The 27,084-nt window shown below is 46.7% G+C and overlaps 1 protein-coding gene across 2 annotated transcripts in view; it reads right to left on the minus strand.

Annotated features, from left to right (window-relative positions):
- LOC146609110 (zinc fingers and homeoboxes protein 2-like) overlaps positions 1-26,268 on the minus strand; it is a 133,110-nt gene extending 106,842 nt beyond the window's left edge. Inside the window, exon 1 of one of the 2 annotated variants that reach the window (XM_085346121.1) lies at positions 25,937-26,268. The gene's annotated coding sequence lies outside the window, so the exon portion shown is untranslated. Of the gene's footprint in view, positions 1-25,665 lie in introns of both variants that reach the window. The other variant, XM_085346123.1, reaches the window with a different exon arrangement.
- Positions 26,269-27,084: the final 816 nt, after the last annotated feature.

A 27,084-nucleotide genomic window follows, 5' to 3' on the forward strand; every position in this document is an offset into this window, starting at 1 on the left:
GCCCAGAAAACCTACAAAGGGAAGCACCCGGGAGGCTTCCTGTGTGGCGGGAAAGCTTCTCCGAGCATCCGCCAGATATCCGAAGTCCTCATCCGTCTTTGAGCCGAGCCATCCTCCAGAGGAAGCTCGTTCAGCCGCTCGCATTCGTGACCTCTACCCTGCATACCCACCACCGACGGGGGCATGCAGGGCAGGCTGACCCCCATCATCGCAGAATAAATGCTTATGTTAAACTTGTATTAAACCATAAACAGCCCAACCCTGCATCAGCACTGTGCAAAAGTCCTGAGTCACCCCTCATTTTTGATGTTTGGTGGAAAATTAGAAATGGGTGCTGTGATTTAAACATCAGAGACACAAACAGAGTTTGTGCACTTCTAACTTTAAAATGAGTATCTGATGTGAGCAGCTCTCTGTCAGCTCTGAGAGGATCTTCAGGAACATTTCTCCAGACTTCCTGAAGCTCTTCTTTGGATGTTTCTGCCTTTTGTTCTGCTCTCTGTCAGGATGCTGAGGCTCTGCGGAGGCCCATCCATGACTGATACACGTGGCTGCAGACTCCTCCCCCTGACGACCTCGTGCATGCTGACCGTGACTTGGACCCATCACTCAATCAGACCTGTTACTCTAGCCAGTGTTGGGTGGGCCAGATGTGGCCGCACTGTCACTGCACACCTGACATCTGGCCGTGAAAGGTGGACGTGCGGCTGTGACATGACATCCTGGTCACATTTCAATCATTTACTGGGTTTTTGGGGATGAACCTGTTAAAGTGACATTTTGATTTATACGTCAGAGTGTGCCGAGTACTGCTGCACTCGTTTTGAAGTGCAGGTTTTAGTGAACCGCTTGTTTGAAAAGTGAAATAATCTGGGGGTGTAGAGTTAAAAAGGAGTGTGCTTACTTATTTATCCCCCCTGTTGCTGCTCATCTGCGCTGCAGGCTATTATCCACGAGCTGCAGAGCACACCAAACACCAAACCACAGCTCTGTGGAAAGCAGACATCAGGTTCTCACGAGGAAGATGATATCTCAGGTTCTGGTGAATTTTCATAATTCTTCCTGGTTGAGCGCAGGCCGCTGGAAAGTGACCAAACAAGATCACACCGCGTACAGTAGGACGATGAGTCTGTGTTGCATGTTTGACAAATCTCTCTGTGATCTGCTTCAAAGCAACTAATAAACCAAACAAACCTTGTTTCAATCAAGAAACACTGCTGTAAGTCTCACAGAGAGGGAACCGAAAGCTCCTCACATCAGTGAAATCCTCCAATCAGGCTTTGGGGATTAGCCTCCAGCAGCCATGAACTGTAATAAATGATGGCTGAGCTGTTGGGAGGAACATCTTCAGACTTCAGATGACCACTTCGGGCTTCACGAGGATGCAGAGGAGCACACGTGACCTCTCCACTCAGAAATCACACACAAAAGAATGTTTTTCTAACCACATTTCCCCATAATAAAAAGGCGATCCGCCGATAGCCGTCTGTACATTTATGGGAATGCTGCAAAGAGGAAATGCTAACAGCTAATTCAGCGTGCCGAATTGGCCGATTTGGCAGTTTGCCCAAAGATAAACAAATACAGGCTTTAAAAGTCAGCTGGGTTTACACTGGAGTGATTTACAGGCCGGCTCTAAAGCTGACATTTGAAGCTGCTGTTATTACACATTACACCTCGCTCCTCTTCCAGCCGTTATTCTGGAGACGTGAATGAAAAGCTCGACGCTGACGGGTCTGCTCAACTTTTTATTGTTGCTGCACAATTAAAGCAGGATTCCTGCAGCCGTCCGCACACTTTAATACCGCACGTTGTGTGCGTGCGCCGGTAAGCCTTTTGCACACTTGCACAGACATAATATAATCAATGAAACCTTATTAGATGTTTTTACTGTGTGTGCGTTTCCAGATCAGTCACAGCTGTTGTGTCTGTTTTTATTACTTTCTCAGCAGGTGGGGAAGCCTCTTTTTTTCCTATTCGCTCTTTATTCAGCTCGTCGCCTCTTTGTCCCGTCCTGTTATTAGCTCGGTCGAGCACCGGTCATCCAGACATATTGAGTCCTCAGCAACACGAGATTTCTGCTTTCCCCTCACCAATAACTCGAGGGGGATTTCACCGCCGTCCAGATCAGTAATGAAATCTGCGGCGTCTTTGTTATTCAGCTCCACTCATTGTTTTTGGTTTAAAGGCAGAAAGAGCAGATTGAATGTGAGGCGCTCCATCTATCACAGCGTTTGTTAATAATGCAGTAACATCCAAAAACACGGTGATCTGTACCTCCCTAATTAAAATCAGGCTTGCAGATGTTTTCCTGCCCCTAAAGTCCCCCGTTTGTTTTTAAGGTTTGACTTAAAATGCAAGACTTTGCTGGCTTCACTTGATAGTTGGCTGAATATCTGTGGAGGTTTTCTACATATACTTGGCCTCCAGATGTGCTCAGAGTTTTTGCAGATGTTTTCCCTGCCCCCTCAAAAATGTCCCATGTTGGGCTTCCTGTACATTTTTATGCCACTTAAAATGCACAAATTTGCCATTTTTCCTACTTTGAATTGATGCAAACACGGGCGCGTCCCGCCGTACTGACGCCGCCAGGTTCCTGCTGACGCATGAACATGCTATAGCATGATATGAACATTAGTGCAGCGTGTTTACTTTACGACAGCAGCGACACACATGGCTGAAAGCTGCTGGCTCGGCTGTGGAGGAGTCGGCTCCAAAGGCGCGAGCGCCTTCGGTACAGATGGTTCTCCCGTTTATAAGAAAGAAAGTTCCCACAGTACCACGACAGCTTGTTGATGACCGCTTCAAGCACTTTAAATGAAGGCAGCTAGCTGGAAACCTGCAAAACTAATGTTTAGAGGGAAAAGCATTCACCCACACATCAACTTCAGACATCTGTCCTCTTAACTGTGGACTGCAGCCACAATAATGAGGACAAAATGAGGTTTTTTCCACTGGTGGACACGAATGAGCCGATAAAAGTGCAGCTTAGAAAAACTACTCATTCTGCTCAAACTCCATTTTTCATCCTTGGACTACAGAAGCTTTGCACGAGTCAAAGGTCTTCATCTTAAAGACAGCCAGTCCCAGTAACTTTAGCTCCTCCCCCTTTGAGAAAACATCTCTTGATTGGTTGATACCTAAAAACACAACGTTTGAACAACAATCATTCAAGTGGGTGGAGTTTTTTGCCTGAGATGACCATATTAGGGATATCCCCTCTCGATGACGTCGAGACTGAGTGTTTCGAACAATCTGAAGTCCAAGCTGCTGGCTAACAGACATTAGGACCATTTTAAACGCGCCCTGCGGTGCCTTGTGAGCAGCGACGTGCAACAGTTGTTGTCAGCACCTTAGCTCCTAAATACAGTTCTTGCAGGTTGTGCAACTTTTTTAACCTGGTGTGGTGAGTTGCAGCTGGGCTGAGTATGCGATTGCGGCAGATGGCCGCCCCTCCACGAGATTTTCCTTCCTACTGTCGCCGAGTGCCTGTAGGCAGTCGTCTGACTGTTGGGGCTTTTCTGTACTACAATACAAAACGGTGTGAGGGGGCTGTTGTTGGGATTTGGTGCCACAACAATTCAACTGAACTGAATTGGAATCATCTTGCATGTTAATGATTCAGTACAGAAGCTCAGAGACTCGCAGATTATACAGGAGATGAAAACATTAAACTTCATCCTCGCTATATATAAGAAACAGCAGAGCAGGTCCTGCTTACCATTAAAAAGCTGCTTCTGTTAACCACATCATCACACCTGCACTTGTTCCTCGGGTCTGTCATCTTACCCACTGAGGCTGTTTTGGTGCGAGTTACACATTTAGAGACACGGGCTGCTCTCTTTTGAATATAATGGACCTAAATGGCACTCGCCTTGATGGGGAGGTGCTCGAAGCACCAAAAGCGTGTTTGAAAACCTCAGCAGCAATCTCTCTCTCTCGCTCTAGAAATCATGATGCTGCGACCCAAAATAAATCCACAAACTTGTTGTGAGCAGTTTCGTTTGGGAACCATTTTCTTTACAGAACCAGAGCCTCCGACCGACGCGTCTGATAGGTCGATATAATCTTTCTAAACATTAACAGAAGTTCTTTAACTGCTATAGTGTCTGTTTTCATGTATAACATCTATTTAAATCAGAGAAGGCTGTCCTGCCTTTGCAAACAGAGGAAACTGCTGACCTCTGACCTCCTCTCTTGTTGCTTCTTCTCCCTTTGCAAACCTCTGAGTCTCTGCATTGTGACATTAAAAAAAGGAAAATCAGCCAAGGTCCCAGATGACACAGCCGACTGACCCGACTTATCTTTATCATCTTCCCCTGTAGGATGAAGCGCAGGCTAATAATAGCAGTGTGAAAACTTGGCCTATAGCCGTACGTTCGGCCTGGTTTCAATGTCGCGCTGCACACGACGCTGCACACGACGCTGCACACGACGCTGCACAAGCCTCACAGTAGCCTCGCTTCTTGCCTCCTATGCTTTAATATATCTTTGTTTATTACAGCGTGTGTGTAATGTGTGTGTGTGTCAGCTTTAATATGGCTGCACAGACGCTAACCGGAGCTAATACAGAACAATGTCCTGAGCTACAGGATAATTATCACACAATGATGTTAAAAATCAGGCAACACTCAACTCGGTGCTGTCGGTAAGGATCACAGTGATGACACACACACACACACACACACACACACACACACACACACAGTTTAACAGCATGAGTGCGCTCTGATAGGCTGGAGAGCAGCAGGGAGTGAGGATGGAAAAGCAACCAATGAGGGTCGAGGATAGGTGGTCAGCCTACAGTGGAGAGCCAATGGAAAGGCATCTGGGGCTCCCAGGAGGCGGGGCGTTTGAGCTCTGCCCTTCTTGTTTTGTGTTTTTGGCTCAAAGTGGGAGCCACATTCCTGCCGTTCCCCCTGCTCCATTCCTGGGCTGGTGGCAGGGTTCAATAGGTGAAGCAGAGAACTGTGGGAAACTCGGGAGGAGGAGCGGGGAGCGCCGTTAGCACGAACATGCATGTCTGCAAACCTCAGGAGGAGGCAGCCGAGCAGAAATCAATGCAGAGAAGAACAGACGACCAACATCAACCTTGGCAAAACTATTAAAGGACGATGAGAATGCGTTTCAGCTCTGCGAGGGCAAGAGGAAATACTCAGATTACAATCACAGGCTGCTCCGCAGGCCTGAGCTTTACTCATTAATGCAGCTGAAACTTCCGCCTTTATAAAAATCAAACAAATCTGACAAAATCTCACTTTTCCTCACGTCCAAACTTTCAGTATCCAGCTTTTTATCGGCCATTAAAAGAAGGTAGCCCTGCAAAAGTAAGAGAAACCTTCACCACCGGGGGCAGCGTTTATCCAGCGTGGTCTGAGACACCGTTATCAGAACTTTAGATATTTCGTTTTAACTCTACCCGTGTCCTGAACACGCTTTGCCTTTTCACAGCCCACCCAGCGACTTGGTTAAATAAAGGTCACCAACTGCTCAACAACAGGTTGCCAAAGACAACTGTTTACTCCTTCAGCGTTTGCCAGACGTGGCAGAAGGCTGTGGTTGCCCATAGTGTGAAGATGTTGACTTGACTGCTCAGCGAGTCGTAGTTAAACCGTGAGAAGCATGTGTAATTCCAGTTTGTGTTTTCCCAGCTTAACTGCAAGTAGTTAGCAAATGTTTGCAGACCAGTCAGTGACCTGCTAGCAACCAAAGCAATCACGACAAGGTTTTATGGTGCTGCACTCTCTGTATGACCAGCTTCCCCTAGCAACAGCCAGCAACCACTCACAAATCACACGAGGGATACGCATTTTTCCCTAGCGACAGGAGGTTGCTGACCGGTCTGCGGGTCTGTGCGACCGAGGTCCTAACGTCCACCCTCATTAAGATTTTTCACCAGCCTTAAAACTCAGACGAACATTTTAAACAGACCCTGAAACACCAAAGGTTTGAGACTTTGTTTGAAGTCTGCTAGTTTCCCCCTGCAGTCCTCACCTGATGCTCGCTGTGTGATTTTTGTCTGTGAAAAATGTTCTCAAAAGTCTCAGCAATCAAAAAACACCGTCACTCACTTTCACACAGCACAACTGCTCAGGTTAACTCTGACTCTAATACATTAATGGGATTTGTACGATAATAATCTTTCATAATGCATTTCATGTAGGTTCAATAAAGAAAATCAGCAGTATTTCTGATTCACGGTGGAAAGAATGTGTTCTCTAAGAAATATGAAAGGTATTCAGCTCGTATCATTAAAGAAAAACCTGAGAGGAACGAGAACATTCAGTCCCCGAATGCGGCTAAACGCTGCTATGTAACCATCGGACACATCGCAGAGCCTTAGATCCAGGACAGAGAGGTCAAAGGTTAAAGTCTGCCTTATTAAACGATCTTGGAAGAGCGAGAGAAATGGAAAGAAAATTGGAAACGGCGGAGCTGAGGAGAGGAAGGATTTTATTTTTACTTCAGGATGGTGGAAAGGAGGAGGAGGAAACTGGAGACGGGTGGATGATTGAGGAGGAACAAGACGAGGACGCGAGGTACTTCTCGAACAGATGAGTTTTCAACCTCCGACACTCAGAGGAAAGTGACTGCGCTCTGGAGTGGGAAGGTCATTTCGGTTTGGAGGAGACAGGTGGCGGAGCGGCGAGCGCTGATGAAAGAAAAGTCAGGTTTAACAGGCCTCGGTCAGACCTTCACTTCCACTTCATCTTTATTTTCTGCACTAATTCAACACCCAGTTTGCAGTCTGATGGCAGGCTGTGAACGGCTAAGCGATCGCTTTGATTTGAACCCCTCCGGCTGATACCAACAGCCAGTTTGAGCTTATCGCACATATTTTGGGCAGATGAAAATACACCGGCCCGCACGTACCGGGAGGATGCAGCACGAGGCCGCTCGTCTCGTTCTTACACATGCCGATCACTGCACGTGTCGGGGTAACACTTTAAATGAGCACAACTTACCATTTTTCTGCAGCTAAATCATCGTTTTATCCACAAAGTGTCAGGAAAGGTTAAAGATTGCCAATTCTAGGGGACTGAGAGGAAATAAGTTTGGCTCTAAAAAAAACCCCTCAAATTATTAACTGATTATAAAAATTGCTGTTCTTTCGGTCCGTCGACTAGTTCACTTCATATTTTAGCGTTTAATATTTTTACTGATTAGCGTTCAAATAATTTTCTTGGTTAAATTAAATCAGAACGTAATGAAAATCCCACCAACAGTTTCCTTCAGTTTGATTTAAATTGTTTTTGTCCAAATTACAATTAGAAAGAAACGAGTCTCTTTTACATCCAAACACAATTTGTTCATGTTTTTCCAACGTTACCTGTAATGCACCAAAGAACAACAGTCACATGAAGGTCCTTTATACTGCAGAGACCCAACGATAACAGGGAGAAACCCCCAACAATCAGATGACCTCTATGAGCAAGAACATGGTGACGGTGGGAAGGAAAAACTCCCTTTGAACAGGAAGAAAGCTCCAGCAGAGCCAGGCTCCTCTGGTGGCCGGATGGGGACGAGGGGACAAAGACACACCTGAGATTCAGAAACCAGGAAACATGTTTACCTTCAAGAATTTTAAGGCGGTCCAGCAGTTGGTTTGGTTTTTTGTTGGTTTTAGTGGATTCGGTTGTTATAATTCGGAGGCTAAAGGTAATACAATATAAACAACCCTTTATATAAACAACCTCTCGCGTCCTCAGGTGTCTGAATGACACCTGAGGACGCCTCTTCACAAACTCCCTATAAAATTTGTATTTACAATTATGCATCAAACAAATGGCGCCCAACAGCAGAAGTTTTGCCCCTCAAGTCTTCGGCTTTCCACCAAAAACAACGTTTAAGGTAAAAACGAACCAGTTTGGGCTTCTTATCCAGAGTCCAGAGGGAACATCTCCAAAACCCCATCAAATATCGACAACCTTACTTTACACGAGCCAGAGAATAGCAGCCTTGAAACAACGAGTGAGCAAACAATAAGATTACTAAGCCCGGACTCTAAATAAATCCTGGAGCACAGCCTCCGTTTTAAAATCACGCCAGCCTCCTCGGTGAATTATAACAGACTCTTCCGGGGACCTCCGGGGTGGAAGAGGTTAACCGAAGGTGTACTCGGTAATTTGGGTTTCGATGCAAATGAGAGACTTGCGCTGAGCAGGAAGTGATGTTCCTACCAGCCAAACTGGCTCGGTTTGATTACATCTGGTAGGTTTCTCTGCTCCGCTGGTGATTCTGGCAGTTTGGCAAGAAACCAGCCACTCAGGGGCCTGCACGCCGTTTGGAAAAAAAAAAACATTTAAATGAAATTAATTTGGCTAGTAAAAGAGCAAGGAGTGGCTGATGGATTTGGAAAACCATCTGCTGCTGTGACCGGCGAAGAAAGACAGAAGTTCATTTCCTGTCGTGGTGATGAGTCAGGCGGAGAAATGGCAGGATGGTGCAAGCCCTGCACTGCCGCCCGAGCCTATAAATAGTCCCTGTGGTTTACGCCTTGTCTGCACGTCACCAAATCGTGGAATTTTCGACCACATTAAAAGCTGAAGTAGGAAACTGAGAACCAGAGTTTGACTTGCTCTGTGCCCAAGTTTATACCTCCCTGTGTGTCTGTATACAGACTGACAACAGCACACATGCCACAGCGAGGCCGGGAACAAAGGACAGCAAAGGTACAAAATGCCACTTTTGTTTGTGTTGGACGGGCTTTCTGTCCAAGTTTACATTTGGCTTCCTCTCCCATCTTCCCTGTGAGTTTTCCACTGTATATACACCGTCTAATGAAGCAGAATGGAGGAAAAGCAGCCTGTGAGGCAGAGACGCTTTCAAACGCGCCCCATTAGACTAAATTCAACAGTTCTTCAGACGCCGTTTGATGAATCTCGAGAAGACGGCACGCAAACCGCTAAAAATGTCTTTTTAAGCAATTACATTTGGGATGTTTGTCTTTAGACCCGTGCCGCCTGACAAAAGACGAGCCAGCCCTGCTCGCTCTTATTTTGAAGCCCCTTCGCTTCCTTTGACTGGCAGAAGTGACAGAGAGGTGCCGTGGAGTAAAACCTGAGCACTTTAATGGCTCTTTACTCAGAAACACACACTCGGGGCGTGCACGGGCTCGGTGTGAGATATTAATGTGAATGTTAGGTAGCAAACAGCGGGAGCTCGGCTCTCTGCACAAACCCAGAGACTGTCTGTTCAGATTTCTGTAACAGCCGCTCTGCAGACGGAGAAAGAGGTCACTATGACAAATACCTGCAGTACACTGACCTGCAAACAGCGCGACTCTGCAGGGTGGCAACCAGGAAGAAGAAAAAAGCTCTGTCCAGCTGCTTTCAAACACGGCAAAGCAGAAAGACTCGGCTACAGTTTAAAAAAGAAAAAGGACTTTACAGATTTTACAGTTCAGGACGGACGATTGATTTCGCCAGTAGACTTTCTGTTGTCAGGAGGATACCTGGTTACTCTGGTAACCTCTGATTACCCACCGGGTCAAGGGTCAGGCTATCAGGACAGCGTCGAAGTGTGGCACAAAAACACAAAGATTCATTAGGCTTGAATGTGGACACAGCTCACACAGTGCTAATACGGGTCTGTGGGCCATTCCACAGGATCCTGGAATACTGACGGTCATCAGATGAGCAGCGCTCGGTGCTCGGACAGGCGTGTGAACGTGCGTGCCTGCTGGTGTTGGTCAGAGGGGCCGATGGCGCGATATGGCAGCCTCGCCTCTGTCAGTCTGTCCCAGGGCAGCTGTGGCTACAGCTGTAGCTGCCTCCACCAGTGTGTGAATGAATAGTGGCATTGTAAAGCGCTTTGGGTGCCTTGAAAAGCGCTATATCAATCCAATCCATTATTAAAACGATCAATAAAATCTTTAAATGAATTCTGAAGTTGACAGGAAGTCAGCGGAGCGAAGGTAAAACTGGAGTGAACGTGTTCACGTTTTCTCGTGTCAGATGCAGAGACGGTGACTGTGGTGAACCCACAATAATCCTGACCTTTCATAATAAGAGCGTGTCCTTCAAAGTCGTAAGATGGATCGTTTTGAGTTTTTACTGTTTATCAAAGGTAAAGAGCCGTCACCAATCACAGCCAATCACAGACCTTCAGCTGGTCGGCGCTGGTCAGGTTTTCTTTTCTTTTAATAAAGAACATTAATATTTAAGCAGTTCTGAGTCTTTAAGGCAGATTATTCAACATTAGGCGACACCAGTCAAAGGTTTGACCTTGTTGTGGTTTCTCTGGAAGCTTAAAGTGGAAACGGAAAACAGCTGCCTTCAGAGTAAAAGGTTTAAGCTTTAAGAAGAAACTCTTATTTTGAAGGTGAATGTTTCTTGTTTGTGCTTTTAAAACGATGATAAGAATTGTGTGCAGTAAATGTGCACACGTCCTCCTTCAGCACATCCAGCTCCTCTGAGGTCTTCCTCTTTCCCTCCTGCCTGGCAGCTCCATGTGTCCACTCTCCGTCCTCTCCACGTGTCCAAACCATCTCAGCCTCGCCTCTCTAACCATGACCCCAAAACTGAGGGGAGGCCTAAGATTGCTTTTTGAAACTAAAGGAGCATTTAGCCCCAGAAACGACGCCAACAGGCAGAAACAAGCCGGCAGTTTAAAGCACTTCTGCGGTGGCTTCACCTTTGAGGCTCACGTAGAGTCTGAAAAGGCCCGAGTACGAGAATCAGAACCCGTTTTCTGACACGATTCAGTCGATTGAAGCTCAGCTAAAGCTTCGCTTGCAAAGGTTCAGTACGCATTCACATCTGGAGCTCCGGCACAAAAGAATCACTCACGCTTTAAGGAGCAGCCCTGGTACCATTCACAAGCCTCGCTCACAAACGCCAATTTAAGCCAAGAAAAATGAAAATTTGAGTATTATGGCACTGAACCCGCTGAAGGCCACAGTCATCTGGTGTAAGCAGCTCCAGTCATTTGAGAGTTCAGCACTTTGCTCAGGGGAAGTCGAGGAATGAAAACCTGCAGTTAATAGTGATCTGAATTGGTTCTAATTTCAGACTCATTTCAGCTCAACATCTCGGCCGCTGAAAGGAAACTCTGGCCTCGTTCGCTCTCTCACACTCGCACACACACTCTACATTCTTCATTTGTATGTTTCCACACGTGCGGGGCATACCAGGACCTGTTTGCTTTACTTCCTGAAGCTTTTCAGCGCGCACGTCCCCTGCCTGTTTCTGTAGATTTGTCCTCTCAGCGGCCGTCCGATCCCGCTCGCATTCGATCCATTTCTGTTGACGGACGGATCTTATCGGGGATCCTGCAGCTCAGGTGTACTCTCATCGATCGCGGCATCGTTTTTCGACTTTGAATCCCCTGATATTATTTTCATCTTTGCAACAACTTTCCTTCCAAAAATGTAGACGGGACAGTTTGCTGAGTGGAGGAACGTCTTCATCGCTGCGTCTGAAATGGATTCTTTCATATGAGACGAATAAGCCTCCGTCGGGGAGTATCGCATTGAGCGCGTTTCGGTGCGATGGCGGCCTCGGCAGCGGGGTTTGTTGAGAGTTAAGAGTGAGTAATGTCTATTCTGAAGACTCTCCTGATGCTGGGGTACATCAGAGGGCAAAAGTAAAGTAGCTCTACCAATCAGGTTTTAAAAGACAGTGCAGGCTGGATGGATGCATCACCAGCTCTTAAGAGTCGGCGCACATCATCATGGAGCAATCATCGCTTTTTCCCTACTGCTTCTACTGAGAGTCGTTTTCAGGACCGCTGGCTGCTTAAACACGGAGACTATTTCAAAACATATTTGTTGGAAAGAAAAACTATCCAGAGAAAAAGATTTTCACTCCAAGAACATAAAAAACCTTCAACTGCTTTAACAACACTTCTTTATTTTGTTTTATACCGTCCTTCCAGCTTCTCATTATCAGGGTCGCAGGGGGGTGGAGCCTATCACAGTCTAACACAGACCATCATTCACACCTACAGCCAATTAAACCAACATGCGCGTCTCTGGTCTGTGGGAGGGGCTTCAAATACCCCACTCTGGGCCTGAGCCTGGAGTCGCAATAAGCAATTTTTTTAACCTGCTTTTTTAAATCTAAAGAGAATGGCGCCAGCAGAGCCGCGGCGGTTCACACCGTCACACCTCCGGGCTGAGATACGGGCCACGTCATGCATCAATATCCACTCACATCGTTCAGCAGCTCCTCGCTATGACTGCAGCCTTTCCATCGGGAAACTTTACGATTCCCCAAAATGCTTTCACTACGAGCCATTTAAGCAGAAATATTATAGAAATTTTACAAGTAGCGTCCACCTCGACTCTGGTAATACAGACATTATGTCCCACTCCTCCCATTTGCAAACCCACCTGAGCTGCTCTGATTGGTCGGTTGTAGCTCAGAGCAGTTTTCCCTTTGCTGTAATGCTGGAAGTTCGGGGCTCCCGATTTGCAGATTTTCTCAATAAAAGTCTTCAAAGGAGAGCTTTGGTCTCACAGTGCTGCAGCTGTAAACCATTTCCCGTTTACACTGAATCCCACAGGATCCAGATTCCTGTGATTCCTGAGGAGCAAATTCAGTCGGTGCAAACGTCTCCAAAACTGGAACTTTCTTTTTATCGAGTTCATCCTGCAGGACGGCGTGTAAAAGAAACAGCTGTGCCACTCGAGTGAAATGTTTCTGCTGTTATTTAATGGGATAAGAGGGGCTGAGTTATGATATGTAAATAATAATCTTATTACGCTGAGAGCTTCCACATTAAACACCAACACAAAGCAGGCTGAGCTCTGCTGTCTTACCAACTTCAAATAAAAAGGGCTGAATTAATCTAAGAGGCGCAGACCTATCCTCACCAGATTTACTCCTGTTATCAATATTATCACCATTATTATCATCGTCTAGGATTCATTTCTAATTCCCAGCAATTTAGGCCAAAACTCGTCTGGGAAATAAAAGGGGGGAGCAGCATGTTGGGTGCCAGTTGGCCTCCTCCAAACTGGCAGCAAAGACACAACAAAATGCAAATAAATCAAAAGAACACCACAGCTGAACGAGGAACACGTCCCACAGGTAATCAGCCCAGCCAACATTCACTTTCTCTTCTTTTACTTGTTTACCAGGTAATAAAAAGACAAACATTAGGAGGATAATAGTCATAATGCTGCTAATTTATTGTGATATTTTATGGACAAAATGCTTTTTGGATTTATTACAATTAATAATAAAGGAGCTCTGAATAATTAGTGGGGATTAATTCAATAATTACAGAGATTATTTGATTATCTGAAGATGGGACGGAGCTTTGTTTAAAGGGGAAACATCCCGAGTTCTGTCTTTGTTCTGCAGATCTTTGGGTGTCCAACGCTTCTGCAAGTTTTTCATTATTTATTAAAAAACAAACAACAGCCGAACACGGTTTTAGCTGCTGGAGTTTTGGGAAAACATGTTACTTCTTCTTCTGCGATCATGACGCGATGCCGGAAGCTTTCGTCCCTGCAATCACTGGGAAATAATGTTAGACCAGAGTTTGATCCTCTTGGCCCGACGACGTTTCACAAGCCTGTAGAAGACCTGGTGATTAATTCCTCTTTACTCCGCCCGCAACGCGTGTCCGAGGAACCGGCAGCTCCAGAAGCACCGCAGACCAGCTTTGCTCTCCATTCATGTGAGATCTTCATTTTCCAACCCTGCCTAAACAACACGCAGCTGCAGAGGTTAACGGTTCGATTCCCGGTCCCACCTCTGCAGACAATGAACGGAATATTTTAAGTAATGCACTATTTTTATGTTCCCCATCCCCAAACACCAGTGAGCGGCCACGTTCTGTCCAGCTTGCACATGTTTAAACAGGAACAACAGTCTGCAGAGCGGCAGTCGTCTGCAGGCACATACGAACTCGCTGATGTTCAGGACCGAGACCCGGCCTGGACGGCACCTGGACCCGCCTCCCTGCATGCAGAGCTACGAGCTCCACGTTCCACCTCAGAGGCGTGCAGACCACTGACGAGGAACCGGTTAATGTTCAGCCCTCCACACCAAGGTGTTCAACTTTAACTGCTTTAACTTTAAACATTATAACCACATGGGAAAGAGGCCGACCCGGGGCCGACACTCAGTGACCTGAAGGTCGACGCTTTGGTTAATAATCCTCCTTTTACTCTGCTCGAGCTAAACGAGTGTGTTGAAAAGCAACACAGATCCTGATACTGAGCTTCAGGCTACGTCCACACTCATGTTTGAAAACACATCGCTTTCTCCCGTCCACGCTGAGACGCCGTTTTCACTCATGGAAAACGCAGCGTTTTGAAAACGCTCTCACAAACGCATAGATTTGGAAACAGTGCTTTCGTGTGGCAGTGTGGACGGCGAAAACAGTTTCTAAAACGATGACGCATGTTTGTCATAATCATGTGACCACTTAAACTAAGATAGCGGATCTTGATCTGCTTTGAATGTTTAAAAGAGAAATAAAGACGGGGGGGGGGCGACAAAGCTGGTGGAGAGCGATGAAGCACAGTCTGAGGCTCAAACTGGGCGATGAAGGAGGTGCACCCCGCCCCAGCATGGTCAGAGTCCATACCTGATAAAGCGGCGTGCCCGCTGTAAGCGTACGTGTCCGAGCATCATCAGCTCTCAGTTTGAGTGAACGCGTCTGAGCAGAGACGCTCGCTCGCCACCGGCCTGCTGCAGCAGAGTTTTTCACTTTGTTGCAGCAGCGCGAGGCTCAGCTGAGGAGTTGCTGTCAAACAGAAACGGAGACAAAGAGCAGAAAACGGGCCGAGGCCGACTCGCACAAACGGCCTCGCGCCTGGAAAGTTGCTGGCCGCGACTGCCGAGCAGCTGGGAAGATCAGGAAATGCTGGAAACCGTCGCCGCAGCGCAGAAATTCAAAAACAAAGAAAAGCACTGCTGAAGTTCTGCCGAGCAGGGCAGCGCCTCGCTGCGGCACGAGCCCGCGGCCCCCAGGTGCGAGCGCGGGGAAACATATGAATATCAATGAGGCCGGTGATGGAAAAGGGGAAACTGTGCTCAGCGAGCTTTTTCTGGATAAATGTTTGAAACAAGGTTCAAATTAACGATGCAGAGGCAGGGAGGAGGGGAGGGGGGGCCTTCAACAAATCACAGCTCTGGGCTGGGGGGTGGGGTGTGGGGGGAGCTAATCTAAGACGTTTTTTTGTCTGATGAGCCCATCAGTGCTGCTGGTCACTCATGTGTTGAGTAATTGAGAAACGCACACACACTGCAGGCTTTAATGAGAAAATAAGCATTCTTTTCTCCCTTCATGAATAAAAATGACTTCTTGGAGGTTTAAGAAGGAAGAAAGAAGCAAATCTAAATAATATAAGCAGCGGTAACAAACGCACGGCGTCTGTTTTTGAAGTGTTTTCGCTCTAAAAAATGAGATAGCCGAAAACAAAAGTGACACCTACTTTCACCGGATGATTGATGGCATAAAACAGAAACAAATTTGGCGACTTCTTTAAAAAGGCTGTTCAGTAAATTATGTCAAAATGACACACTCGCGCACACTCGGCCCTGCATATATTTCAGATAATGCGCTTCCTCGGAAAGAAGGACCTGCAGCGGTTTGGATAAGATCTCCGGATGAGAAGTTTGATGCAGGTTTGCTCCGCTACAGCTGCAGCCACTTTAACACCAACTCCACCCGCCGGGCCGAGCGTCCGCTCCGCATAATCAGATTCTATCAGTTTTAGCTGTAAACATTAACTCGTGGTGTTGCCACCACGAGTTAATGTAAAGCTACCAAGAACAACAACTTAAAGCCAGAGATCACTGGATGTTTCCAGATGTTCGTTCGGCCCAGATGTTGTTACCGACAGCAGCAGCAGGTGTTCCTGCCAGCGTGGACTCTGATAGGAAGATGAGTGAAAACACCATAAACACACATGTTTAAAAGCTCACCTGTTTGACTAATTAGGGGCGTGGCCAGTTTACTGTCAGGTGGATGTTTTGGGGGTGATTATATTATCAGCCTGTCAGTCAGCGCTCATCAGCAGGTTTAGATTTCTGTGATTATACAGTGGAACCCCAACTTACGAATACCCCATTTCACGAAAAATTAAAGTTACGAAGGCGCTGAACGGCAAGATTTCTGCCCGTGTTACGGCAAAATGCCCGAGTAACGAAATCCACTGGCTCCGATTGGCTGAGCCTACAATGCCCACAATGCTTTCTGAATCATGTGACAACCCCGTAATTGCGCTTCGCTGTTCCAATTGAAGGACGCTTTGTTGTTCTAGTTAGCAATTAGCCTATAGCCTATCGTTCAGCATCGCCTCACTGAAAAGGCGCGATGGGTGCTTCGACTTACGAAAGACCCTCGGGAACGAATTAATTTCGTAAGTTTCCACTGTATTAGCCTTAGCGGCTAACGCTGCTCTGTTGTTAATGTGGCTCCTAAAAGCTAACGCCTGAGAGGCCGAACACCAAAACTGAGGCTTCAAAACATAGATCCTAAAAACCAGTATGTGTGTCGTCTAATGCAGGAACACCCTGGGAACCCCTTTAGAGTTATTTTTAGGATATTGAGTCCCTCTGTGCCTGAAATAAGAGACAAGGTGAGAGGTCGGGTCTGTAGGGCAGTCACTGTTGACACAGGGCGTGTTTAACCCCAAACCTCTCAGTCACACTGGGAGGAAAACGGATAATAACGAAATAAATAACTTTGTTTGCACAGTGATCGTCATTTTCATTGAGCGCGACTGGTTGCTCAGATACAAGTTTCACATCTCCTGTGACTGCAGCACAAACGTAGCCGAGCGGGTTTATCTACATCTAAAATACACAACTTTTACTTTGTGCTGTGTTTAAGGAAAGAAAACTAGTTTTGACTCAGGACTCGACAAAACATGATCAGATTAAGCCTAAGATGATTTAATCTAATGAATTCATGGATCTAATGGAGGGAGTACAAGCAGAGAGCCGTCTGCAGCCCTTTAATATTTCCATACTGCAAGCCTTTAGTCTCACTGCACATTGATCTGTGTGTCCAGCAGGACGAAAATAAAGTTTCCTGATCACTAAACTGAAGTCATGCATGTTTGTGAGAGCAGCGTCACGGCGCTGCTAATGCCCGGGCTGGACGGAGCAGTGACCCGATGGCAACTTTCTGATCAGTCAATAGTTCACAGAAGCTCCGCTCCCAGAAAGCGTGTGAACATTTCACTTTGTAATAAACAGTTTCTTTTTTCCTCCGTCACGTGACCTCCCTCAGGAGCCGTTTCAGATGCTGTCGACAGAGCAGTGGGCGGGACCGAGCTGCAGGTCAACATTAAACCGATCGGCCCAGAGGCAGAGCTGCAGCTCCGGCTCAGAAACAAGGCGACACGTTTGTCAGCGATCGGCTCACGCTTCATCGTCGTCGTCACGTGGAGGACGGGGCGCTGTTTATCAGTCACGTGACTCCCCGCCGGGCCGGACCCACGCCAGCTTTCTATACCGCCCATCCTGCTCCAGACACGAGTGAAGTCTGGTTTATTTTCATGTTACATTAATATTAATTACTTACAGGGCTCACAGCTGACAAGCTCGCCGTCTTTTCTCATCTGGAAAAATAAGTCATTTGCATTTCTCCTTCTTCTTTGGTTCTGTCACGTCTCTGCGGTCTGATTTTCTCCCTGCATACATTATTATATTTTTGGGCGAGCGTCATTAGCATGTACAGTAGACCTCAGAAGAACGAGCCCGCTCTGCTTTCTTGGTTTGACCCATTCCAGTTTTTCCATCGCTGATATTTTTGGAGCGAATCTGCTTTTTTGTGCCAGTTTTCAATATCTGAGAATTTGGCCTCGTCCTGCCAAAAACTTCAAACAATTACAAGTATTCAGTGTTTCCCCCAGTTATTCTTGGCAGTGTGGAAAAGCCTGTGAAGCTGCGTGCAGACCGCAGGAAGCTGCGCTGCTATTAATACTCTGTTCGTATACCCACTTCTCAGCACTAAAGACACATCAGTGTTTTTATATTGATTAGTAATCAGACGAGGAAGAGCCTGAGAACAGCCAGTCAGTCACTGCGCTGCCGATGAAGATGCAGGTTGGTGCTAGCACACGTTTCTCCAGGACTTCTTTACCCTCGACCGTCAGACCGGGCTCACTTTTTACTGTTTCTGGGTTTTCTCTGACTTTTAAACACGTCTGTTTTTCATGTTTAAAAAACCAAAAACAAACTACTAAATGAGCCACCGGGAGCATCGCAGCAGACGCTGGTAAAAACAAGAGGAAATTTCTATTTTTCGGTGCATAAATGCTTCAGTCTTTACAGATAAACGACTGTTCAGTATTCAAAAATATGATCGTCTCCGGTAACTGCTCATTAGAGATGCACAAATCGTGACATTCTACAACAGAACAGATGTTTAAAATAAAAATTTGGTTGACGCTGTTCACAGTTTGTTTTTTTTTCTCATTTCTGACACAACAGATAAAAATAAATAAATAAAACACAAAACTGACTTGAACAAATGTCATCTAATCTGCGGGGCGATATTTGCAGATTCATTTGCGGTTTATTGCTGATGTCTGTATCTGCCAAAGATCGAGCCAATATTGTCCAACACACCAGTGAATCCTTAACATCCAGCTGTTCCTCATAACTATTACAGATGTCATCAGTAGGTAAGACTTGGTCGCAAGTTTTTAGATTTGCCAACACAGGCACTCGAATAACGCACCCTCCACCAAAGCCTGTGTGTAATTTCACAGTTTTAAATCAACATATTCAGATCAGCATCTAAACGGCACGTCTTCTTCCTCTGCTGAATCTTCATCGTTCCGCCGAGTGTCCGAAAATTCAGCTTGACGAACTCAGTTTTCTCTGAGTTCGTCAAGCTGAATTTTCTGCTAAAACAGACAAAAGAAGCTGTGCTGATCACATAGCTTTACCGAGGCAGGAGCAGAGGTGCAGGAATGAAAGAGGCAAATAAATAATCAATAGATATATTTTCAGCCCCGTCTGCACCACACAGGTGTCGGAGACAGCTTACATCTCTATGCAGCTTCAGCTCTGAGCTGCCGGTGCAGCTTTACACACTCGACGGGCCTTTTTAAAAGTTATCCTGTAAAATAAAACAGACCTTTTGCACGATGAGTTCATTAGACACATCAGACTTGGTCTGGGTGATATTAAATCAGTAATATCAGGGTTATCCTGGCTCAAACTGGGCCTTTGAGGGGACTATACACATAAGAACAATCAGTATGCGTTTGGTTATAGCGGTAATCAGCGACGAATGAATGAAAGGCGATGAAAGCGCGCTCGAAAAAGTCTGGTTAAAAGTATTTTTATTACAGTCCTGATGATTTTCCTTTGGGGGAAGACCAAAACCAAAGCCTCTGAATATCATCAGTGACTTTGAGCTGAATCATGCAGGATAACCTGCTTCCACTGCTCTGAATCACTGACCACATCTCACTAGTCTTCAGTCATTGAAGAATGCCGGCCGTTTACTCATTGACGAGCGCTGGCCGTCTCTCAGAGGTCGCGCGTTTCAGGCGGGATGAACAATGAGGACGTCACCGTGAAAACAGTGAAAGGAACATTTCCAGAAAAACGCAAACGTCAGCGGCGCCGCTGTAAGAAGACCGCTAGAGAAAAACACTCACAAATCAACGTTTTCTTTCATTAGCACCAGAAAAAGACACTTCTCAGCCACTTTACAACATGGACGACTCCTCCTAAAAAAACCTTTATGTAGTCGAGCGACCGGCTTCAACCCAACAAGGTCGTCGCCAGAATGGAAATAAAAGCACCAATTACACACAGCCCTCCACAGAGACAATACACCGGAGGTCAACTCTGTAACAAAGTTGACTCAAAGCATTGTGCCTAAAGGATGTTTTCATTTCTGTGACCAGTCCGCCTTGAGGTTTCCTGGATTCAGCGCAGGTGAAAGTAATTCAGCTCTCACCGGGTCTTTTAATATTTCTTCAATTGCCTTTCAAAAAAAGAAAAGGAAAAAAACTGCCACTAATAAGCGCTACTCTGAGCAGACGGCGCCAAAAGCACCGACTGCAGCGAGAAGTGGATGTGACTGAGACCCGACGGACGGAGCATGTTTGATCACATGTGGACAAAACACACACCAACTCAACAACAGCACACGGGTGAGAGTCTCGATACAAACACAACAGCGAGTCTGTTCCTGCCGGAGACGCTGAGACCGTGGCTCGTTTTAACGGAACGTAATTAAAATTGTTTTTCTAATTACATCAAAATGCACAAAATGATCAAAACCTTAAAGACATCCGGAAAATTCAAGCAAGAAGTCAAGCGAGCAGCGAGCTCTTTTTCCTCATTGACGTATACGAAATCCGACATCTTTCAGCAACCACAGGAGTCGCCCCCTGCTGGCTGTTTGAAAGTATGCAGGTTTAAGACTCTTTCACGCTGTAATGCAGTTTTTCACATGTTAAAACTTCCTGCCTGGCTACACACTGAAGACTAAATACTGTGGAAATACTGTAGATGTTATTTGAGAGCATGCTCACTGACGTCCCACCAATCCGATCCCAATGTGAGCACACACTTTGAACCCCAGCTGCTGCAGGTAGCTAGTTTGGATTTTGTGTAAAAGCAGTTATTAATTTTAAGTAGTCCACATTTTTCTAATTTTACCGGATCTAACATGTTAGTGTTGGTAGGAAATGCACCTCTGACCAGTTTCTCAGCTACCATTAAACACTAGAGCAGAAGAACAACACACTACCCGATGTTGGATTGGTAAAATGTAGGATAATACAGCGGGGGAGGGATCTTTGAGGAACAGCCAAACTCTTCCCAGCGGTCACGTCGTCTTTCAGATAAATTAGTAACCACTATTTCCCAAAATATTCTGCTCTGAGGCAAAAGTGGGGAGCCTGGTTTAAACCTTTGAATACTGAATACGGAACTGCAGGACAAAAGGGACAAAAATTCTTTGGTACCGAAAGCCTTCAGGGCCTCAATTCACCTGTGCATTGGTTCATTCGGAGAGCTCAAACGCCAAACTGCAGTGAAACCTTCAGCCATTGTCTCTGTCTGATTGGTGCCAAGTATTTAGATGACCAGTCATCACCGAGCAGGATTGAATGGAAGCAGGTAAACGGCCCATGTTGAGAGCAGAAGACAGAACACACTAACAGAAAGGACAGCTTCGCTTCTTTTTAGCTTTGCAAACATCTCTACATGTGACTGTTTCACAGAACAGGAAGTCTTAGCACAGACAGCCCAGAAAAAATGGCCACCGTCTCCAGACACTAAATAACCCGACTTTAGTCAGCGAATTTCCAGCTTTATGGGGCAGAGCTGGAAGCCCAAGCACAGCATGACATTTCCTTACATCCTCTGTACCTGTCAGCTGAATATACAGGTATGATCAAGCTGCACCGAGCAATTATCGACCAATGAATCAGCCTGGCTGCTTTGTCAGTTTAGCCCTAATAACTACACAAGCTTCGCCGTCTGCAGGTGATTTACAAGATCAGGAGACGTATAAAGATGTGTTTCCGGAGGGAAAGCAGGTGTAAAAATGGACTTAAGTTGTGAAAATGAGCACCCGCGAGTTCAAAGGTAGGAATTAATGTTTTACTAAAGTAGCAGGTCTGAGCTGAAAAATGACCGTATTTGGCTGAAAGCCTTTCCACAGCTGGAACAAACAGCAGTGGGACTTTTCACACACACAACTTTTAAAAATACATTTCATGGCGAGTAATGAAAGCCTTCACTGCAGCGCACGAATGTTTGCACAGCAGAAAAAAAAGCTGCAAAAAAATATCACTTTTAATTTCTGTACGAGGGAAAAAAATTACCAAGACATAAAATCCTTGGGCGAGATTTCCGCTTTAGCACCAAGAAATGAGGAATAAAAGATTATTAAAGCAGCGAACAGTGAAAAGAAGGAGCTTCATCTCTGGTCTGGAGTTAAATCTGATCGAATGGGGATCCCGGTGCTCGCGCTCAAACTTCAACCTCTGAAAAGCCTCCAAGTCGACGTGGAACGTGGGTTTGATCCAACAGCAGCAGCAGCAGCAGCGCACATCCAATGCACCCGCTGTGTGTGTGTGTGTGTGTGTGTGTGTGTGTGTGTGTGTGTGTGTGTGTGTTTCCCTGTGAAGAGCTCCAGCAGTGAGGCAGGAGTGGACAGTAACACACACACACGCAGTGACTCACAGAAAATCACCCCCACTTCACTCACGCACAACCTGGCATGCTCGTACTCTTTCCCAAACACACACACACCCTCTTACTATTTCATAAAGCACCCAAACTACAAATGTGTGTGCGCCACAAGAGCAAAAAAAGGAGTGACTGAATGTGTGTGTGTGCAAAGATGCAGCTGTCATGCATGCTTTCTGCATGTGTGTGTGTGCATGTGCGTGAAATAAATAGCAGTTTGACAGAGCGACAAAGAGTGCTGCATAGTGTGTGTGTGAGCTGTCACGACTGAATGCCACTGAGGGCAACACACACACACAGACACACACAGAAAGGGGTCCTTTTCTATCGCTACAAATAATGAAAACACACGAGTGGAGCAGCAATTTTCTGCAATAAAAAACCAATGATGTGAGCAGTGCAAACGGTGAAATAAAGCACACTATGGCTGCGTGTGTGTGTGTCTGTGTGTGTGTGGGGGACTGGGGTGACAGGTCAGGTGGCAACAGCAAATCACAGCTGCACTTCCCAGGAAGCGGCAAAATGTGTGTGTCAAAGAGAAAAAGCAGCGTGTCAGGGCAGGAAGAGGAAAAGCGAAAGTGTGTGTGCGCGTGTGTGTGAGAGACGCGAGAGTAGTAGTGAGGAAGGGAAAGCGCACCAAAGCTGCGTGCTGTGTGTGCGCCTGTGTGTGTGTTGGCGTTTGTGACAAATAAATAGCAGCCAGAGAGCAAGCGAGCGTGCTCTGATTCGGAGACTGGCAGCATGACTGACTGATCCCTGCATCCATATCATAGGATTAAAAAGCCTGACACGGCGCAGATACAATAGCAGCAAAATATGAGACAAAAAAAGTCGGTCAATGGAAAAGGAAATGTGATTATGAACCAGAACAGGCGAGAGGGAGATAATATTAAAAAAAAGAAAAGGAGAAAAAATCCTGACACACTTTCAGCGGGAGCGCACGGTGCAGCGGCGGGGAGGAGGTGGATTTTAAGGCTGTCACCGGGCAGTATAGAGGAAGGAGGAAGAGGAGGAGCCGCTGCCAAATACGAGCCTCTCCAATGATTTCCAAGAGCCAAGACACACTTCAGTCACACTGTCAGGGATGTGGTGGAGGGTGAAACCTGCCCAAATTCAGTTTACACACCTGTTCGCCTAAGCCTGACAGAAATCTTCCTCCTGTACGTCCTTCAGACTGCAGGGAGTCACATGAGGACAGCAGGGAAAGCTGCAAAACAAACACAACTACGCCTTTTTAGAGATATTTCTCAACTGAAGGGGGGCCATGGGGCGGGGGGAAGGGGGTCACAGGTCAAAATGGCTTTTTGATTTCCAACCACGTCACCGCGTTAGGTCTGAAGCGGCATGCGAGCCGGCTGCATCCAATTATTCATGATTTTATGTAACAGGGCTTGGGGTAGGAAATTAGGTCGGGGAACATCGTGAACACAGGCTGGGCGAACTTGGAGAAGTTTGACTACAAGAAGAAGGAACAGCTGCCACGTCCACGGGCGTACGCGGGACTTTTTTCGAATGGGGGGCACAAAGGAAATAAAAATATTTCACACTCATGTTCAGTCCTGAGCCATGATACAGACATTTATTTTAAAGGAAGAAAACTAGTGTGCAAAGAAGCAAAACCAGTATGAAAAGCCTTAAATTACACTGCAAAATATACTCCCAGTACCTACATACAGACCACTCACTGTGCTGAACGACATGCATCATAATATTAGATCATAATGGTGTGCAGACTTTAATGTTGCAGCTGGATATGATTTTCTGTACCTATATGCTGCTGGGGGTGTTATTCAAAATATTATAGCACCAAATATGAGTAGATTTATATTTTAAAATCTGCAGCAGCCCTCTGAAGCTTTAAAACAAAGCCTAGAGCACAAAGTGCAACACAAGCATCCAAAATATAGCTGTTTGGTTTTATATAAAACCCACCAACAAACATCTTTCTTTAAAAAAAAATACTTTTAAACAGTATTTTTTAAGTGTGGTTTAATTTTCCCAAGCTTACAATTAATTTTTAATAATCAAACATCCCAATTTTCTGTTAACTAAGGTTAAAAGGGGAACTCTGTGCCTTGATTGCAAGTGCAGTAAATCCTGCAAAGGCTCATTCTGAGATTTTTTTTAAGGAGAAATCGTTAAATAAATTGAAAGTTTATTAAATGTGCACTCAAGTAAAGTATCTGAGTAAATGCACTAAGTTACATTAGACCGCAGGACCTGTGGGGGCGAGGCACTGATATTTGAGGGGGGCTGGTGCCACCCCACGCCCCTCATGTGGATACCCTCCTGGCCGTGTCACATACGGGGCATGCAGGCAGTCCCGGTGAGTAAACGGGCGCTAATAAAGCCGGTTTCCCCGCACGGTCGGGCGGCAGCAGTGACCCAGTCTGTCAGCAAACACACGGCGCTGGATGTAAATACACCGAGCGCGTATTTGCAAAATTATGCAAAAAACGCACACATTTCTGCTTAACCGGAGTAAAAGCAGTTCAATATCAACGCGGATCCTTATAAATGCAGTTTAAAAACACAATTGTGCAAAAAGAACAAACACTGACGGCGTTTCCCGTGGAAAAGCCGAGCGCTGTGGATTCTGGCAGCCTGAAACCAGTAGAAAACCAGTCTGCCATTAACTGGCACGAAGTCAGCGTCTGTCCACCAAACAGGCAACCCGTCCTCGGAACCGGCCCGGCCCAAAAGCCCCTCTTAAACTACTTCAGCCTCACATTTGAACACGTTTAAAGCACCGAGCGGAAAACTGTTTAATACCAAAGTAAACGGCAGTTCGCTTCAACATGCGACCGCCAAACAGTTCGCTCATCGGCGGTGAAAACAGCCCGAAAAGACGATCTAACGGTAAAGACAGTTCGGTGAAAGGCAAGTATAAAGCGGAAAAGCTGGGAAAGTGTCGGTAAAGCAGCGGGAAGCGGCTCTCCGCAAACAGGCAGCGTATTTCTGTGCACCCCGCTGACGGAGGCTTCACCTCAGATGACCCAACCAGCCAGACTGGCTGTCTGCTAGCTAGCCCCGTTTGAACCTAACCTACAGCGGGCAACAACAACACTTGAGCCGACTCTTTAACCGCACTGTCATCGGCTCCGCGGAGACCGAGGCGCCGACAAAAAGCGGATTTATCCTCCACTCGGGTCCGCGGAGCAGCGCTGTAACTCCGAGGGGAAGACGGGAGAGAGGAGGGGGAGGCAGCCAAAACAAATGCGTTTCCCGACATGAAAGCACAACATCCAGAGACGGGCAGCCACGTTTCCCGCTGCTGTGTGCGGGGAACGGCTAAAGCTAAAGCTCTTAGCTCCGCCGGGTCGCCCGTCATTAGCAGGGGCTAACTGGCTAACGGCTAGCCCCAATGGCTAATAAATTTATTATGTGCACTTTCACCGGGGGTGGAGGGGGGACGGCAAAAGTTGGCTACTAGAAGAAAAAAAAAACAACGCGAACCGGGTGACATTCACTTGTCTCACAACTATCCTCAAATACACCCGGAGAGCAGTCACCCCGCAACTAAAGTTACCTGACAGCCAGGTGTCTAAGTATTTCCATCCCAGCCGGGCTGCCGAGGAGATCCGCGGGGTGAGAGCGCCGTGGTTCCCACTCCGAGAGGCTGTGATGGAGGGGGACGGTCGCTAGCAGCAGCCGCAACAGCAGCAGCCTGGGCAGAGAGAGGGAGCCAGGCGGCTAGTCTGCCTGCAACCAAGCCGCTTTAATAACTTCACTTTTGCGGTCACTTTGGTCAAAATTTATCCCCGCGAGTAAAAAAACGAGAAGTTTCCCTCGTGTCCTACCTGTGTGGAGTCTGTGGCTGCACGGTGCGACAGGCTGGAAGTTGATTATTCCCAGAGATCCAGAGTGGAGCGGTGCGGGGCGCATATAGCTAGCGCTGGGTACAGTAAAGATTGTAGCATAGCTAACCTAAAGACAACAGTAGAGAGGAGAAAAAAAAGCCTGCTCGTTGCTCATAGGGGGGATCGACGACAAAAACCACATGATCTTTTACGTCAGCATATATTTGCATAGGATGCCAGGTGACGTGAAAATGTACAGAAAAGTTGGACCGCGACGCTGCCGGACTCTGGCACGGCGGAGAGGCGCGACCACGCGGCGGCCATGCACCCCCCGAGCGTGCCCCCCTCCTGCAGCGGCTCAGCCTCAGCACCCCGGCAGCAGGCAGGCACCACCTATACATCCACACACACGCTCTCTCACACACACTCACACACCTGTGGTCCTCTGCACCGACTTTATTCTCATTTTAATCCACTTTCCTGCACTCTTACCCTCACGCCCGCTCACACACACCATCACCGGACTCGTTCCCGTCTCGTGTGTGACATGTTCGTGATTGTGACACCGTGCAGCTCTGATCTCTGTGAATTCTCCTAAACTCGGAGAAAATGTTGCAAAAGTTCCCTTTCATGAACCCACGACATGTAAATAAAAATGTAAAATCTGAAATAAAAGCGATGTGAGCGGGAACAAAACCCACGGCGCTCGGGTGTTTCTGTGACACCTGTTTGATCCTGGAGCTGACCCGCTCACAGCACCGTGCTCACGTGCGGCTGGAGCATCAGCACCCACCTGTTCAACCTGGGCTCATTTAAAAGGAGTTTCGGTGGGATCAGGAGGGCGAGAGTGCGTGGGAGTGGAAGGAAAAGTTTATCCACGATCACCACACTGCACCGAGCTCGTGCATTTTGATAATGGGCTTGTCGTACCTGATCAGATGCAATAAACGTGCAGACGAACCCTCGCGCTTGTGCGAAAACGTGACGGACAGCGACACCAACAGGCGGGTTTAGGAAGCACACCCTGCCTGCTCCCACCGGTGGTTATGTGTAGGTGAGTTATGCGATCGGTTTATGAGGACTTGGGCGATTTAGTGACCTTTGACCTCTGTGATAATATGTCCAACGTCACCAATCAAACATCCCGA

This window comes from Diplotaxodon limnothrissa, linkage group LG22 (assembly GCF_057381915.1).
Source record: "Diplotaxodon limnothrissa isolate DT_005_m linkage group LG22, D_limnothrissa_male_GT1.1, whole genome shotgun sequence".
NCBI lineage: Eukaryota > Metazoa > Chordata > Actinopteri > Cichliformes > Cichlidae > Diplotaxodon > Diplotaxodon limnothrissa.